This window comes from Abramis brama (assembly GCF_963993115.1).
Source record: "Abramis brama genome assembly, chromosome: 9".
Lineage (NCBI taxonomy): Eukaryota > Metazoa > Chordata > Actinopteri > Cypriniformes > Leuciscidae > Abramis > Abramis brama.
Window position 1 is genome coordinate 39,664,679 of NC_139971.1, and position 16,438 is coordinate 39,681,116.

Below are 16,438 nucleotides of genomic sequence, written 5' to 3' on the forward strand. Positions count from 1 at the left end.
ACTAGATGGTGCAGACCGACCTATTTTTGTGTTTCAGCACTTGAGGTATGAGCCTCCGGTTTGCCGCATCAGCAGATCTGTCACATCCACTGAGAAAGCACTCTGTCTCCAGACAGATCCATGACATTCTCACACGCTAATGAGCCATCAAATCCACAGCTGATTAGACAGAGCCTTCAGACGTGTTTCTGAAGAAATGCCATTCAAGACCATGTAAAGTTGAGACGTTGTTCTCATCGCAGTGGTCTTACATGTGGAATTGGAGATGTTGATCACAGTTCTGTTTACATCAAGTAAACCATCACACAAAAAATGAAAATTCTGTCATCATTTACTCACCCTCATGGCCAAGTCCAAACCTGTGCGATTTTATTTCTTCCGGGCATCATAAAAGAAAATATTTTGAAGTATTTTCTACTTTTATCCATATTATGAAAGTCCCAATGTTGTGTGAAATTAATCCAGACTTCGGAAGCAACTCGATCATTTTGAATGAACATAAACAGAAGAATTCACTCATTCATTGATCAATGCATACAGACTACATCAAATATAGTGACATCAACCTCAAACGTACTAACGTCAACTAACAATTGGTTCAATTGGTTCTTGAACATCATGTGACCAAACATTAAGAAATTTGAGGTTTGTGTCTCCATATTTCTTGTAGTCTTTCCATGCATACACCAATCAATTTTTAGTTTTGATATGAGAGTTGCTAAAATTAAATAAATAATGACTGTTTTTACTTTTAGTACATTATTATCGTCCCAGTTATGCTCAGTTTTGGTTTCTTTATCAGTCTGTTTAGTCTTTTCCCGCCACTAATCAGTTACCATGGATATTCATTTAATCATCACAGCTGTTCATCACTATGTGTATTTAAGTTCCTCACCTTCACTCATTGTTTGGTCCGGTATTGTTTGTGTATATGGCACACTGTTTTGAGTTGTTGGCTTATATTTAATAAAGACTGTTGATATTTATACCACCTTCTTCTTCATCCTTGTACTTAACCGTTACAATTAGCTTTGAGGCTATCGCTTCTAAATGAAACTTTTATCACATATACACTAAATTTGAAATTCACTGTCTTTATCTTAAGGGAAAACAGCTATTGATGACTCATCTTAATGTCATCATGGCCCTTTTTTGTGACACAAACTAAAGGATATTGACTAAAAAGAAAAGAAAAAAACACTTTTTGATATGTCTTTCCTGTTTAAATCGGAAATATGTCAACACAAGACAGAAAACTGCGCTCATCAAGCCAATTTTATGGGGTCTTTAAAGATTAGGATGCGAGCACCTATTGGGTTTAGCTGGCAGGGCTTGGTATGGCCTGGAAATTGTTCACTGAGGGGGAAAATGACGGTCAGTTTCCCGCTGTCAAGCTATCGGGAAGGAGAGCAGAAAAAACACACCCAGGCCAAGGCTCATGCTGGCACTAGCACACAGAACAGAACCGAGAGAAAAATGCACAGAGCAAGAGAGAGAGGGAGAAGATGAGAGGTGGGACGCAGGCTAAAAATATGGATGAAAACACACTGTCATTGCTGGAGATCATTGCCCTATTTCTCATAGGGTTTGTATTATAGGTTTTAAGACTGTATGCTATACTTATATGTGAATTGACCATTGACATAATTTTGTGGGTGTAATAGCCAATTTGGTGGCAACCTGCTGGAATTCAATAACACCCCTTCCTTTTGCACAGTTTACTCAAATCTTCCATGGAGAAATCCATATTGACTGACAGAAGACTTAAAACACAGGCCTCTTGTTCATTTCCACTTTAATGAACAACCAGAGCGTCAGTGCCTTGCATCAGGAGTAGGGCTGCACAATATATCGAAATATCGCAAATGTATACTGTATATCGCAAAATGCATATCGCAATGCAATAACTGGGGTCATGAACAAAAGACAGAGAAAATCACTCACTGCTCTTGGCTGAATAACTTTTGTAGCTTTAATAAGAATCAGTAAATATTTAATTCATACAGTGAAAACTAAGTAGTGTTTTATTTTTACATTTGATTATTCAGTTTCTGTTGTTAAATAAACCTAATGTAGGCCTTCCTGAAACCCTAAACCCCGTGATTTACACTGATGTTAAAATAACACTTCTTATGCTACAGTAAAACACTGATGTTCACTTTCAGAAGTTGTAGGGATGTTTTCTTGTCACAAAAAGAATGTGAAACGTGTATGTAGGTTCTATAATTTTTTTTAAGTATTTAAGTTTATTTTACACACTTTAAGCATTATCGTTACGCATATCGAATATCGCATTATTTAATAAATTATTGCATTTTGCAATTTTCTTCAATATCGTGCAGCCCTAGTCAGGAGCTGTGCGGTTTACACTCCTGAATGAGGGGAGAAGCTAAAAGATGAGCTCATGGAAATAAAAAATAAGTATGATTGGTGTCCAAGCGGCTGACCTAATGAAGTCTCAGTCGGGCCACTGACATGATTGATTGAGGTAATTTCCTTCCTTTATGAGTGGGTGAAGAGAAACAAGTGTCCTGGAGCAAAATTCATGAGCCACCACAGTGAAATCTGACAGCATGTCATCTCTTCAGATGGAAGATGCGTCAACCCACTGGTGAAACAAAAGTGAATGTGATGTGATATATCCCCTAAAGTAAGTCTTTCATAAATACCCATTAGAGGAAAAGAAAATTAGTCATACAACTTTTCTCATATGCCTTATTTTACAGAGAAAATAGACAATTAAAGTAAGATGTACAAAAGAGTAAATAACATCATTCCACCTAAATTCACACCTGTTATCAGAGTTGGGCGTAACATGCATTACGTGAGTTACGTAATTAAAAATAAAAACAGTGAAATGAAAACTCAGAATATTATGCAAACCTGCAATAATAAAATATGTTGAATAATACATACTTTATGCATTTAATCTCACTTTAGTGTATTTACTGCTGACCTTCAAACATCCAATTCAACCATACTAATAAGCAAAAATGACTTTAGTTAAACATCACATCTGCGTTCAACTTTTTGTTTTTATTGCTTTATTGTTTTTGTTTTTATTGCTGAATTAGGAGTGTTGAACTTTCTTCTATCATTTCACTTTTACTGTGAAAGGCCCAATACATTCCATAAAAAGTAACTAAGTAATGCAATTAGTTACTTTTTTTAGGGAGTAAAACAATATTGTAGCGCATTACTTTTAAAAGTAACTTTGCGAATAACACTAGTACTTCCTAATATAACAGGCATCCTGTCTTTTTTGCTTTTTGGTCTAAATGTATACATAAAACAGCTTAAATTGCTCAATTATTAAGGCACTCTCTGTCTCTGATTTGCATTAATGTAACCTAAATGTTGGTAAAAACCAGTCATTTCCAAAAAAAATTCTGTTGTTGTTTCGATTGAGTTGTTTCCACCTGATTTTTTATTTTATTTTTTTACGGTTTTTGTCTCCCTGGACAAATAATTTCAAAAACCTGCCAATTTTAAAAAGCTGTCCTTCATTTTCAAAACAGATGATGTCTCAACTGGCCTGTCTGAACTTCGGCCTTTTGTTCATTTGTGAAGAAACTGCGTGGTGATTTTGTGCATTGAGCACATTACTGTATGTAACCCCTTTTGGTAACACTTTATAATAACTGCACGCTATTAATCATTAGTTAAGTAGTAAACAGTTAATTCATAATTTATAAAGCATTAATAGACATTAATAGGCAGTTTATAAATACAACTATAAATGCTTTATTATTGATTTAGAAGCATCTCTATAATGTTTAATAATTGTATTTTCATACTTTATTAATGATCAATTTATCATTTCTAAATGAAGTATAGCATTATTTACAAACCAGTTATTTAGGAGTTGTCAGTGATTGCCAGAATATTCCATCAATGTCAGGGAAAGAGTTAAAATGTGTTAATAAATGTGTCAACCAATGTAAAAATAAAGCTGTATAATTTAACATGCTTTACACAGTCGCTTTAGACTCAGGGGTTAGTTAGGCAACAAACAGCGCATGCATATTTCACTCCAAAACATAAATCACCCAATAAACTGCGGCTACAAGCATGCAGCCTTCATGCATACTTACTGTCTGCTTTGCAACAATTTATATTTGGAAAAAACAAAACTTTGTATGTACGCCATGTACATTCAGAAGTACTGAAGACATTTTAGATTTTATTTATCTTAAAATACATTTCTAAAGTGCTGTAAGAGTACTTCAGAAATAATATAACCCCAGTCAGTCTTTAAAATCAATACACATTTTAATTAATTGATCAAAACCGTAGAAGCCTTTATTAAATACCTTTTCACAGAGAAAGAATACAGCACCATTGTCAAGATCCATTCATTTTTTGGTTAAATACCTCTTTTAAAGAGTGACAAGTCAGAATTTCCTTTTGTATGCCAACCACATGCTTTCCATACAGCACATAATCTTCAGAAACATTCTTCGCAGATCATTTACATATCAATAAAATAGTTTTTTTTTGTGCCACATACAGTATGGAGCCTATTTCAAAGATTTTTTTTTTCAAAGACTTGAGTTAGACTTTTAATTTGTCATCTATGTGAGTAAAGAAAATGTGCACACCACTGAGCATTACCCATAATCTCATCCTCGAGAGTGTGTCTTCGCCAGAAACCATCATGAGTCAGCCATCAAAGGTATAAGAGAGTTATTCATCCTCCGGGCATCTTTCCTCCTCAGCTGGACTCCATGCAAAAATAATCAACTAACAAATCAGTCACTTCTAATGAAGGATTAAATCAGACTGAGCAGAGAGTACATGTTGCTAGAGAAAAACATTAGGATGCAGTAATGGCTACTTGTCCACCAGGGAGTTTCATTTCTGACAACAATTCAGCATGTTATTTACTGCTCATGATCAACAGATTTTTGCTGGAAACGCCAGATCTTTCTGGAGGAAGACAGCAGGGGTGAGGAGCCTACACATGCTCAGCAAACTGATGCTGGAAACTGTGTGCAAATATTAGCACATGGAAACAATAAATGCCAGGGTTTAAAAAATAATACTGCATTGTGATTTGATAATAGTGACTGAATGAAGCTCCCATTTCTGGTATCTATTTTTGCCATGCAACACCATATACCGGTACTACTTCAGATAATCTGTTTAATATCATGCACATTTTCCAATCTGCTACACCAGTAAAAATGTATACATGCCATAACAACAATGTTTAAAGCCAAGAATCCTTGAATGAGCGTTGCAAATTTGCATCTCCATCTCGTGTTTCTCCAGAACTCTAAACGCAAATACAAATGAATATGTCAGACATCAAATTGTGAAATCATATCTCAGCTCCTGTATATTACCATTGATTCCACAGACATTTTTCTATTCACATTGTTCTAGTATTTGTGAAATTCTAATACTAATACTAAAACCTAACCATAACATTCATAGCAAAAACAATACACTAAAATACAACATCACAGTTATGAAGGCCAGCAACACAATGTACAAATAAATTTCATGTGTATCTGAATAAATCTGGAATGTCACTCATCGTACAGAAATGCCGGAAGGTTAATGCGAGTTAAGGTGAAATATATTTTTTCTTTTTTTTCTTTTTTTAAAGCAAATCAGTGCTTTTATACGCTGCATCTAACTTTGAGAAAGTAATATATATAGGCTAGCATATGTTTCTTTTAACCTCTTGTGGACAGGATTTTGAAAGCCAAATATTCACTATAGGTGTATACTGTTTCATGAAAGAATAAATGTGTACACATGAGGAATATTAGAAATATATTATCCACTTAAAAGGCTAAATGTACCATAGCATGTGGTGTGTTGGATTGTCTGGACTGCTTGTAGGCTAATTACTGAAATTATGAATCATAATGAATCATAATAAATAAATCATTTTGATGTAGTTATATAAACCTGGCGGCATCAGTTACATGTAAAATGAAGTATTTAAGGCAGTGAATTTTCATATTCATGACTGTATTCTTATTTTAGTAGTCATCTGAGTGGGTGCTTTTTACATTTATTTATTACTATTATTATTTTTTTTTTTTTAAATATACAGGGCTACAGATGATTCTGAATCTCTCGTATCAGCTGTGCTGATCTGCACATATAAGATCCCAGTGGCGGGTCTGGAATATTGTCCATGTCATTCATTTCATACTTCTGGATTGTCACTTTAGTGTCTCCATTCTTACAACCTCATGATAATCAGCACTTGAGACTGTCGTGGGTGATCATCATTAGCGTAATAGGCAATTCAAATGATTTTTGGATAGATATAATCCTCTCTCTTCGTCTCACATTTCATTTTTCTCTTTCCTTGAATGAGAAAAGCAAGACTGCTATATAAACCCTAGATATTTGGCAGCAGATAAGATGCCATTAAATGACATAAAACACAGACACAGCCAGAGGACCACTTTATGGATCAGTCCCTGCATGTCTAATCATTATATAATTCAAGCCATTTTAATAATTCAAAGATGTAAATTCTTTGTTTTCCTTAAATTAGTGTATTCACTGAATCTTGTAATGTATGCTGAGACTAGCACTATAAGCTTTGTTCAGTCTCTCAATACTCTTGACTTTCAGTTGCTTTACCCACTTAATGCCTCTGACTGAAATTGTTTTCCTATAAATAAGGGGTTGGGAGTGTGTGATCTTGCTCAGTTGTTTCTATAGTAACCTGACATCATCATCATCGCACATACAGTATAAAGGTGGAGAGAAATAGTGAAACGGTAAACTTCTGATTTCTGACTGAATTGTCTGAATTGAAATGTCCATGTCTGACAGATGAAATGCAGCTTTGCAACAAAGTTCCTGTTCTAGGGGTTTTTGTTTTGATAAAATGATAACTTAAAGCTGTAACTTCTGTCATTACTGACATTGTCAGCTCCTTCTCTGTGATTACAATGTCAGGTTTAGATATACAGGTCTCGCAGGATCATTTTTTTTACCAGCTCCTATTTGGTGTTTTCAGCTCAATCACTGTACGTGTTTAGTTACATTTTGAAAAAAATCTTGATATTTACATGCATTTCTGTTTCCTACAGAGTTCCTAAAGGGACATTGTAATGGAAAGCAAAATGAGATGGGAGAAAAAATGATGTTAATTAGGGATGTTCTGAGATGATCTCAAGGATTGGTATATCGTGGGCACAAAAACTTGATCGAGACATCCCTAATGTTAATGCTTTTGCATTCCTCTGAGAAACTTTGCATTCCCTCGCAAAAAAATGTAGTTCTTTGCTAACGAATGCCAAGTTTCTCAGGGGAACACAAAACTTTTCCAAGTTGCACTCTATTTTACAGCATGTGCACTTATGAGTACTTCCCTAATAAAGTGCTATGCTCACCAAAGCTGCATTTGTTTGATCGGGGGGAAACAGAAAGAAAAGTAATATTGTGAAAACATATTACAATTTAACATAACTGTTTTTTTGTTTTTTTTGTATATATTTTAAAATTTAATTTGTTTCTGTGATGACAAAGCTGAATTTTCAGCATTACGGTCTCAAACATCATTCAAAATCTATTTCCTGATTTGGTGCTCAAGCAACATTTCATATTATTATCAATGTTGAAAAGAGTTGTTAGAGTTACAGTTCAGAAGTTCAAAAGAACAGCATTTATTAGAAATAAAACACACACACACACACACACACACACACACACACACACACACATATATATATTCAGTATATTTATTTCTGCAGTGCTGAATGCAGGACAGGAATAGATCATTGTTTACAGTCTTCAGTCTTTAATGTTTACATCATTCACACTAGTGCTGTCATGTGTGTTGTTATCTTTGAGTTATGTGGCATGTGGTGATAAAGCAGAGCACAAGTCTTCCACTAATGATGTGGGATGTGATTTCGAGTGTCACCATCATTGTATTTTGTGTGTGGAATGTAAAGGACTGTGTATGTCGGGTTGAAAATCTTCATTCGTTATAAAATGCATGTCACAGGATGTCATCTTCTTATTCAGCAGAGATATTTACTTTAAATCCTCATTTAAAAAAAAAGAAGGTGTATTTTGAAAGCAAAAAGCAACACAAAAAGCAGACGTTTGCTTACAGGAGTTCAGCCTAAGTCAGCGTGTGTTAATGCTGAAATCCTCTGAAATATTCCCAGTGTTTATTTATTCTTTCAACCTCTTCTGCTTCTTCTGTGTATGTCTTTAGTCTGGGTTCCAGCACCTTTAGACTTTGTTCAGTAGCTTCAGAGCCTCAGTTATGCGCACGCCATTGTTTTTCTTAGCAGTAAGAGTTGTCCTTCATCTTTGGTCCTTTTTTCCCAGACTACTGACATTCTTCCTCTAGAGAACTCAAATGCTTCGAAGCTTTAAATATATAGCCGGACATCTAAAGCTAAGGATTTGTTTATTTTGTTACATTATTCTGTGTTTAGAATAATAATTGATGCTGCTTTTCTAATGGTGGACCATGTAGGGTGTCAGTTATAATCGGCATTAAACGGAGAAATCTATTTTCTAAATGCATTTTATTGATCTTGTTATGAACTATTCATCCATGCACGTTTTATTGCTTTAACCTACTTATTTTAATCAATATGTCATATATTGATGTTCTGATTTATGAAATGCCCCGTATGAAAAATGGATATTCATTTTGAAATCTGCTAAAGATAGTAACATGATAAATGTGCTGCTGTGTATAGCCTCTCCTTTTATAATATTTCCAATTAGACACCGCTATAATCCACTTATTACAAAGACACAAAACTACTTCAGAATTAACCACCAATCTCATTCATATTTTCCTTACATAACTTATTTCACATGTTATTAAATGTCATCTCCTTCAGCTGTATTAGGCAACACACGTCTGTGGGAAAGAGATTGTCCCTTCAATAATAATGCGGGCCCCTAAGCCCAAGGCTGAAGACAGTGTCAAACCATCACATGTGCCATTACTGGCTCTCAAACCTGCCTATTCATCATCCCAATGCCTCATAATCATCACAAACGGACTCTTCCATCCCTCACTCTTGACACAACAGCCATTCTGATGGAACCTGAATCCTGTCAAGCACTGAATGGGTTTTACCTCTGTCAGCACTCTCATCATGTACATATGTGTTTTATCATATGCCTGTCTGCCCTGCTGAAAAATCCAGTATAATCCTGTATGAATTCCATGTCGGTCCAGGCTGGTTTATGCTGGTTAGAGCTGGTCAAGCTGGTTGACCATCATTGACCAGCTGTTCCACCAGCACTACCGCTTCCCATGCTGGGCACCAGTAAACCAGCAAACCCATGCTGGTCCCATGCATGCAAAACATACTTTATGCTGCTGACCAGTAATGCTGGATTTTTCAGCAGGGTTTCAATCTGTCAGTCAGTCAATCTAGCAACCACAAGTATCTATCTATCTATAAATTACAGAAACGTCTGTCTGTCTGTGTGTCTGTGTGTGTGTGTGTCTGTTAACCGCAAATCTCTCGAACCGTTAGTCCGATGGATTTCAAATTCGACAGGTGTCTCGCTACGGGCACGAGTAAGTGCAGTGCCAAGTTTGACGTTGTTTATCGTTAAATATATCATTTTTAGAAGGTTGTGGTTTAAAAATAAACATTCTGACATAAACACTCAGTCAGCTACACTGTTTACTTCTGAATATTATAGTTTGGTTCCAGAAGGTGATAAATCCATTTTGATTAATTTGAGTAAAAATGTGTTTTCTTTACCAAGAAAGTGGCAAGATGAAAACCACTATTTTCTGTTTCAAACTTTCACATAGAATCTTTAGGTTATAATATCATAAAAAATTCAAATCCAGATTTTGATTTTCAAAGACTTGTTATAAAAACGGATTATTTCCCCCAAAAAATGCAATAAATTCATGACACTTTTTTTTCCAAAATGCAATTAATCCATTGAATCAATATAAAAGTTATTTTTTATCATATTGAAACTGTTGAAATCAGCCATCGCTTAGAAATATCTCCTGAACTTTTTTGACGGCGATCAGCTCACAAAAACTGATTTTGCACGGGCACTTTGCACTGCTCCCTGAATCAACGCGCTTATTCATTTGTGGATGTTAACTGAATCTGTAAGTCAGCTATGCTGTTTACTTCTGAATATTATATTTCATTCTGGTGCGCTTAACGTTATCGCTACTGTGTAAATGCTATTCACCAACTAAACATATCCTTTTCAATGCGTTCACAGTCTCTTTCACGGCCATCATTTGTAGTAGCCTATTCACAGACTGTTTCCTCGAGTTCACTGTGTGCTTTCTACCGTGCACAAATAAAAATGTCACTGAACTTTTGCTGTGTAATTGTAACAATGAGCACTCAAACACACCAAACCAACAATTACTAAAAACACACTTAAAAACTTATTTTGCACGGGCATTTTACACTAGTGTTCTATAAAGTATGAATATGGGTGGTATGAATGAAATCTGGAAGTACTACATCTGCCATGTTGTTATTGTCACATCATCTAGATTCAGTTGCGACGCTTCAGTTCCATTCATAAATCCTCTCCCGTGGCCTCATGGGAGTGTAAAGTGTCCATCGAATATACACTTCAGAATCTGGCCGGAAGTAGAAGGTCATCCAGAGACTTTTCGCCTATTTTCCGAATACTATGGCTGTATCCGAAATAGCATGCTTCCCTACAGGTAGGCCCTAAACAGTATGTGACATGTCCGAATTCACAGTACTCATAAAAGAGTCGGCAAAAAGTCCCCGGATGACCTGCTACTTCCGGCGAGATTCTGAAGTTTGCATTTAATGGACGCTTTATTATCCCATGAGGCCACGGGAGAGGATTTGTGAATGACAGTGAAGCGACGTAACTGATGCTAGTAGGTCACATGATAATGACAACATGGCGAATGTAGTACGTCCAGGTAACATTCACACTAAACACATTCATACTATGTAGAACATACTTTTTTTTTAATTATTCAGTGTCTACTCAAGAGAGTACACGATTTCGGACGCAGCCTATGTATTCGGACATACTACACTTTTGGCGTACTGCTTTTCACATACTATTGAGTAAGGATGTATTCTATTTCGAACGCAGTGCTAGCATCCTTCATTACCTAAAGTTTGGCCAATAAGTAAAAGTCATTTTAACAGAAGGCTCAACATTTTGGACGTATTCCCCTAACTACCTAAAAGTATGCGAAAACTTGATTCTGCACGAATCGCCTAGGCTGTGTGACATAATTTAGCTTCAAAACTAAGAAATTCATTAAAATATGGCAACTTTGGGGCACTATTCATTGTGTACCTACAACATTCTAAGATTAGAGTAAACTTTATAGTTACCCACACAATGTGCCGTAGACTATCAGATATCAATAGAACACGTTGTCAAATTATATTTGAAAGGATTATGGTCTCTTCCATAGACATCAGTGTATATTTTACAAACTATAAATGTTTTGTTTTTTTGATGGTACTTATCTGTATTTAAATGTTATATGGTTAAAAACACTAAACAGTTGCCAGCCAAAGTGTGAACGCAGATTTTAATTCAGCAGTTGATAATGTGACGTTCTAATCACACTGGTGTGATATGCTTCAAGGGATTAATTATCAAATGTAAAAATATGAGTTGATGAGTTGAATTATGTGTGTTAGATGAGGGAGACATACAAACTGTGCAGTGGTGAGGCAGGTTTGAGAAGCACTGAGCTAGACCAGCACTATACCAGCATAAATCAGCCTGGACCAACATGGAATTCATACTGGTTATTGCTGGAATTTTCAGCCATTAACCATCCATCAACCGCAACCACTAGTAAGAACACCTTCACAACCACTTAAAAACCTCCCAGATACATACCAACCACATTGATTTTAACTTTCAAATCACTACCAAAGTTTTGTAGTTTTACCAAAATACAATAAGCCAAAATAAATCTAAGTCTTTTTTTAAATCTTCAGACAAGGCTTTGACAACCCAGCAGGTTTGAATGTAATTTATGGCTACAATATAAAACAATTTGTTTTGGTTAAAATCCTACAAGGAGTTGAGTGTTCCACTACTGACAGTGTGATCAAACACAAGGATGTCCCCAAGCTTCTATACAGAGTTATAAAAGGTTTGTGTATTGACATTCTGTGCTGTGGATGTAACTCAGTCCCCAGCTCCTGGTGTAATCAATGTTCTGCTATTATATAAAAAAAGAGAAGGGGACAATACACAAGACTTTCCAATAAATCAGTACTCTAACTTTTGCAACACCTGTTTCCTCCTCGCAAAACCCTCTCAAGCCTGTAGGGACATTACTGCAATTACAACAAATGAAACATCATTAAAGTCGGCATGAAACTCAAGTTGCATGCCGATATAACTGTGACGTATATCCGAGTAAAACGGCTTCTCAAACAAGTAGAAATGTAGGGCGGGAGTTTTGTCCATTGGGAATCGATTGAATCGTTGTGGTTTGCTATTGGTCCATCTAATGTGAGTGACAGGTTGTCCCGCCCTTGCATTATTCCATAAAAAACAAAAAAATTGTCAATTTTGATTTCATGGTGACTTTAAATTGACTGTATCTGTAAGTATAAGGTGAAAATTGTATTTATCTAAATGTGTTTTTCTGCAATCTGTGTTTACTCAGCTATTTTTCTTTGTTTTCTTGCTCAGAATTCTGACTTTTCACATTGCTAAAAAAACATTACATTGAGTATTATCCTTCCCTCTAGTCCGTGGCAGACTCGGTCATAGTTGACCCAAGGCACCAATGTTGAGCAGGGCGATTCCCCCAGGCTACTGCCGTCATAGTCCGTTTCCCATGGTGCATCTCTCATCTAAATGCTTTCCACTATAATGAAATCATAAAATAAAGTAGAACCACATATGTCACAGTCTACTTACAACAGATGCAATTTTGATATTTATTTAGAAAATTGAGTCGTGACCTCTGGCATTATGTATAACATGATACATTACAGTAGAGTATGACTATTATATTTAGTCTTAACTAAACATTGGTCAGGATTATTCACTAGTTATGTTCCTATACCACCTATCCCCACATCTTTATACCAGTTAATAATATATTTTTTTTTTTTTACTTTGTCAAAGCTTCACTTTTATTTTTCACAAATGATTTTTTGTGACATTTATGGCTGTAGCTCAACAGCCGTAATGCTCACAGATTCTGACTCACAGTGGGAAGGTCTGAAAGCTACGCCAGTGTCACCCTGGAAATACTGCATAACGCCCTTCAGCTGAATGTAACATGCAACTGCTGGACCCAAGCGCATGCTTCAGTAGCTTCTCATCTTTTCCACTAAGCCAAGCCAAGCCAACGTCGGCCAGTCGTTGAGCATCAGTCGGGCTATTTTTTGCTGTGTTTCGCACGTCGGCTTTAGGGCTGTGAAACACCAAGACGCTGAACCTGATTTTACCAAGTGCAACATGTTCCTGAATCAACAGCTTTGTTGATCCTGGAACAATATTCCAATTAACCTGACTAAATTTTCATACAGGAATGTTGTTTCAGGATCAATAAAATATACTGACCCAGGAACAGGTCTAACTCAGTGAAATCGGGACGTGCCACCAAGACGACGCTCTGTTGTGGGGTAATGTCAGGCAGTCGGTGAACGTCGGTCGGGCTAGTTTTGGCAGTGTGTTCTGCACATTGGTTTCAGTCAGACCTCTGTCGACTTTAGTCCGGCTGATTGATCATGTTGAATTGGCATTGGGCCATCAGGAAAAGAAATCGCTGGCTGTTCAGCTTTGTAAACCAGCGTATGAAAAGGTTCATAATAGTGTACGGTTTTGATCATTTTATAATTTTTAAGCCACAGTACAAGCTTAATGTAGCATTTATTACAAATAAATGTTTATATCCATGAATAATATATTTAAAAACTGAAAATCATCAAATCCGACTGTGCATAACAGGTTGTGCACGATTTAGAAGTGAATTCCCATTTCCATTAGTTAAACTTTAATTCAAATCAAATTATGTAATGTAATGAAATGTATATATAAATTGCTGTATTTTTAGTGTTTAATCAAATAAATTATTTACATTTAACTTAAATTCACCTTCATTTTAAAATTGTAATTATCAAATTCAAAAAATTATTTACAAAAAGAATTACACATAATTGTTTACCTGTTATTACTGTTCAATTTGTTGAACCAAACTTAATCTCTTTTGTCTGTCATTCCAATTCCTATTCAACATCCTGTGGAGCATGGCCAATTCAATTCAAATTCATCTTGTTTGTATATTTAGTTTGTATTCTTGTAAGTGCTTACTGGTTCCCTGTCTACAGCTGACTGACCTCAGTGCCTGTTGACAATCATCCTCTGTGTCACACTTGAATAATTTCCCGTCTTCTGGGTGAGGCTGCACAAACACCAACTTGTCTTATGCTCTCATGCTGTCAGCGGGTGGTACACCACGAACTAATGTTTATTTAAAATGTCTCGCCATCGTATTACTCCAAGAGCTCTGAATGTTCTCTCACCATTGGGCCGACCCATCACTTTAAGAGGGGTTTAAACACTCTGTATTTATCCAGATGGCATCGATCCTGTAACCCACAGCACAGCCAGCAGATCCTTTGTGCATTTAAAATGTGTCACGTATATAATTAACTTTAATGTCTGATCATAGGTCAAGTCTGTTAAATCATTCACTTATTATGATTAACAAGCACAAATATTGACATAAAATCAAATGCATTTCTGACATGTGTTCTCATACCATCTGTAAAACAAGATGGTTGATCTCTCCTCTAAATGATTAATTACTCTGATCTTGAATGACTTTGCCTATACATTATTCATCAGTATATAAATCAGTTGTTTCAACACAACACAAAGGGACTTTGCCAGGCCAGAGTTAGAGGTGACACTGGGATGCATATTTGATTATGCGCTCCAGATTGCACAGAGATCCATCTGTTCAATGTACATGAGCTGATGCATGTCCGAATGTTTAATATTCCCACACGATTCCAAAAAGCTACAAGGCCTTTTGGAAATGAACCCAGATGGAAAAGTCCTATGACGAACTGGTTCTCAGGGGAGGATTGGAAGAGAGGCTGTCATAAAATGACATTTAAAAGAGTCACATACAGTAAGGACTGTGAACAAATATAGAAACTAGGTAGATAGATGTGAGGCGTTGCTATTTTGTCTCAAATCAAATATAGTCAAGCCTCATGTCTGTATGATATTCTGGTGCTGAGATGCTAAGATGTTCCTAGTTGATATGGTGTTAGTAAATGGCTGGAGTCAAAAGAGCCAAGCCCCATGTCTTTCTAATACTCTGAACGTATTCCTTTTTAAGGCAGATTTATGTGATTTTAGCTTGTCTTTAGCTGGGCAAACATTGCATGTCTAATCACTTTACAAGCCGCACACTTTGACATTTACACATATGCATTTGGCAGAAACTTTGTTCCAAAGCAATTTACATTGCATGTATTCAAGTTTTATCCTTTATTAGTTCATGCTTTCTCTGGGAATTGAACCCATGACCTTGGCATTGTTAATGTCATGCTCTGCTGTTTGAGCTACACGAATGCCTTTTGAGATATCATACATATCTTTATCTTTTTTGGATCCATATTCATATTACCATTAATGGTAATATGCAGAAATGTTGCCTGGAAGAAAGAAAAATATGTGAGATGAAAGAGATGTCTACACCCCTTTTTTTCTGTTTAAAGGGGCAGTTCATCCCCCCCCAAAAAATAAAATTCTGTCATCATTTACACATCCAAAACTGACTGATTTTCTTCTGCGAAACACAAAAGAAGACATTTTGAAGATAGTTTTAATGTTTTTTTCCATAAAATGCAAATCAAAATTATTCAAAAGAGCATTGGACCTTACTGACTTTCATTGTTTAGAAAAAAAAAAAAATCTTTTAGATTAAAAAAGTAGTTCCAAAGTAGGGCTGCACAATATTGGGAAAAAACTGACATTGCGATTTTTTTGTTTTTCTGCGATATATACTGCGATGAGAAATTTTCACCAGATGACTTAAATAGCTCTATTTGGAAATAATTACTCATTCTTGAATGATTGGTGTGATTTTGTAGGGGAGTGAATCTGCATAGAAAGTAATAAGCAAATTACAGGCATAGATAAATACAATAAAACAAAGATACAAATGAAATAAACAGTGCTTTATGATTTACTATCAGTATTCAGGTACATAAATTGAATAATCAAATGTAAAATAACATTGCATAGTCTTCACTGTATAAATTACTTCGATAAGCATTTGGGTAACATTGACACAGACAGCGACAGGAATAGGCTCCTGTCACTTTAAGACCGAATCCACGGATGCAATATACAATGATACCCATCCATTTACTTTCTCAATTATTTACATTCACGTGAGCCCTAAGCGACTATGTTTACGAGGATACTCACAAAGACAGGC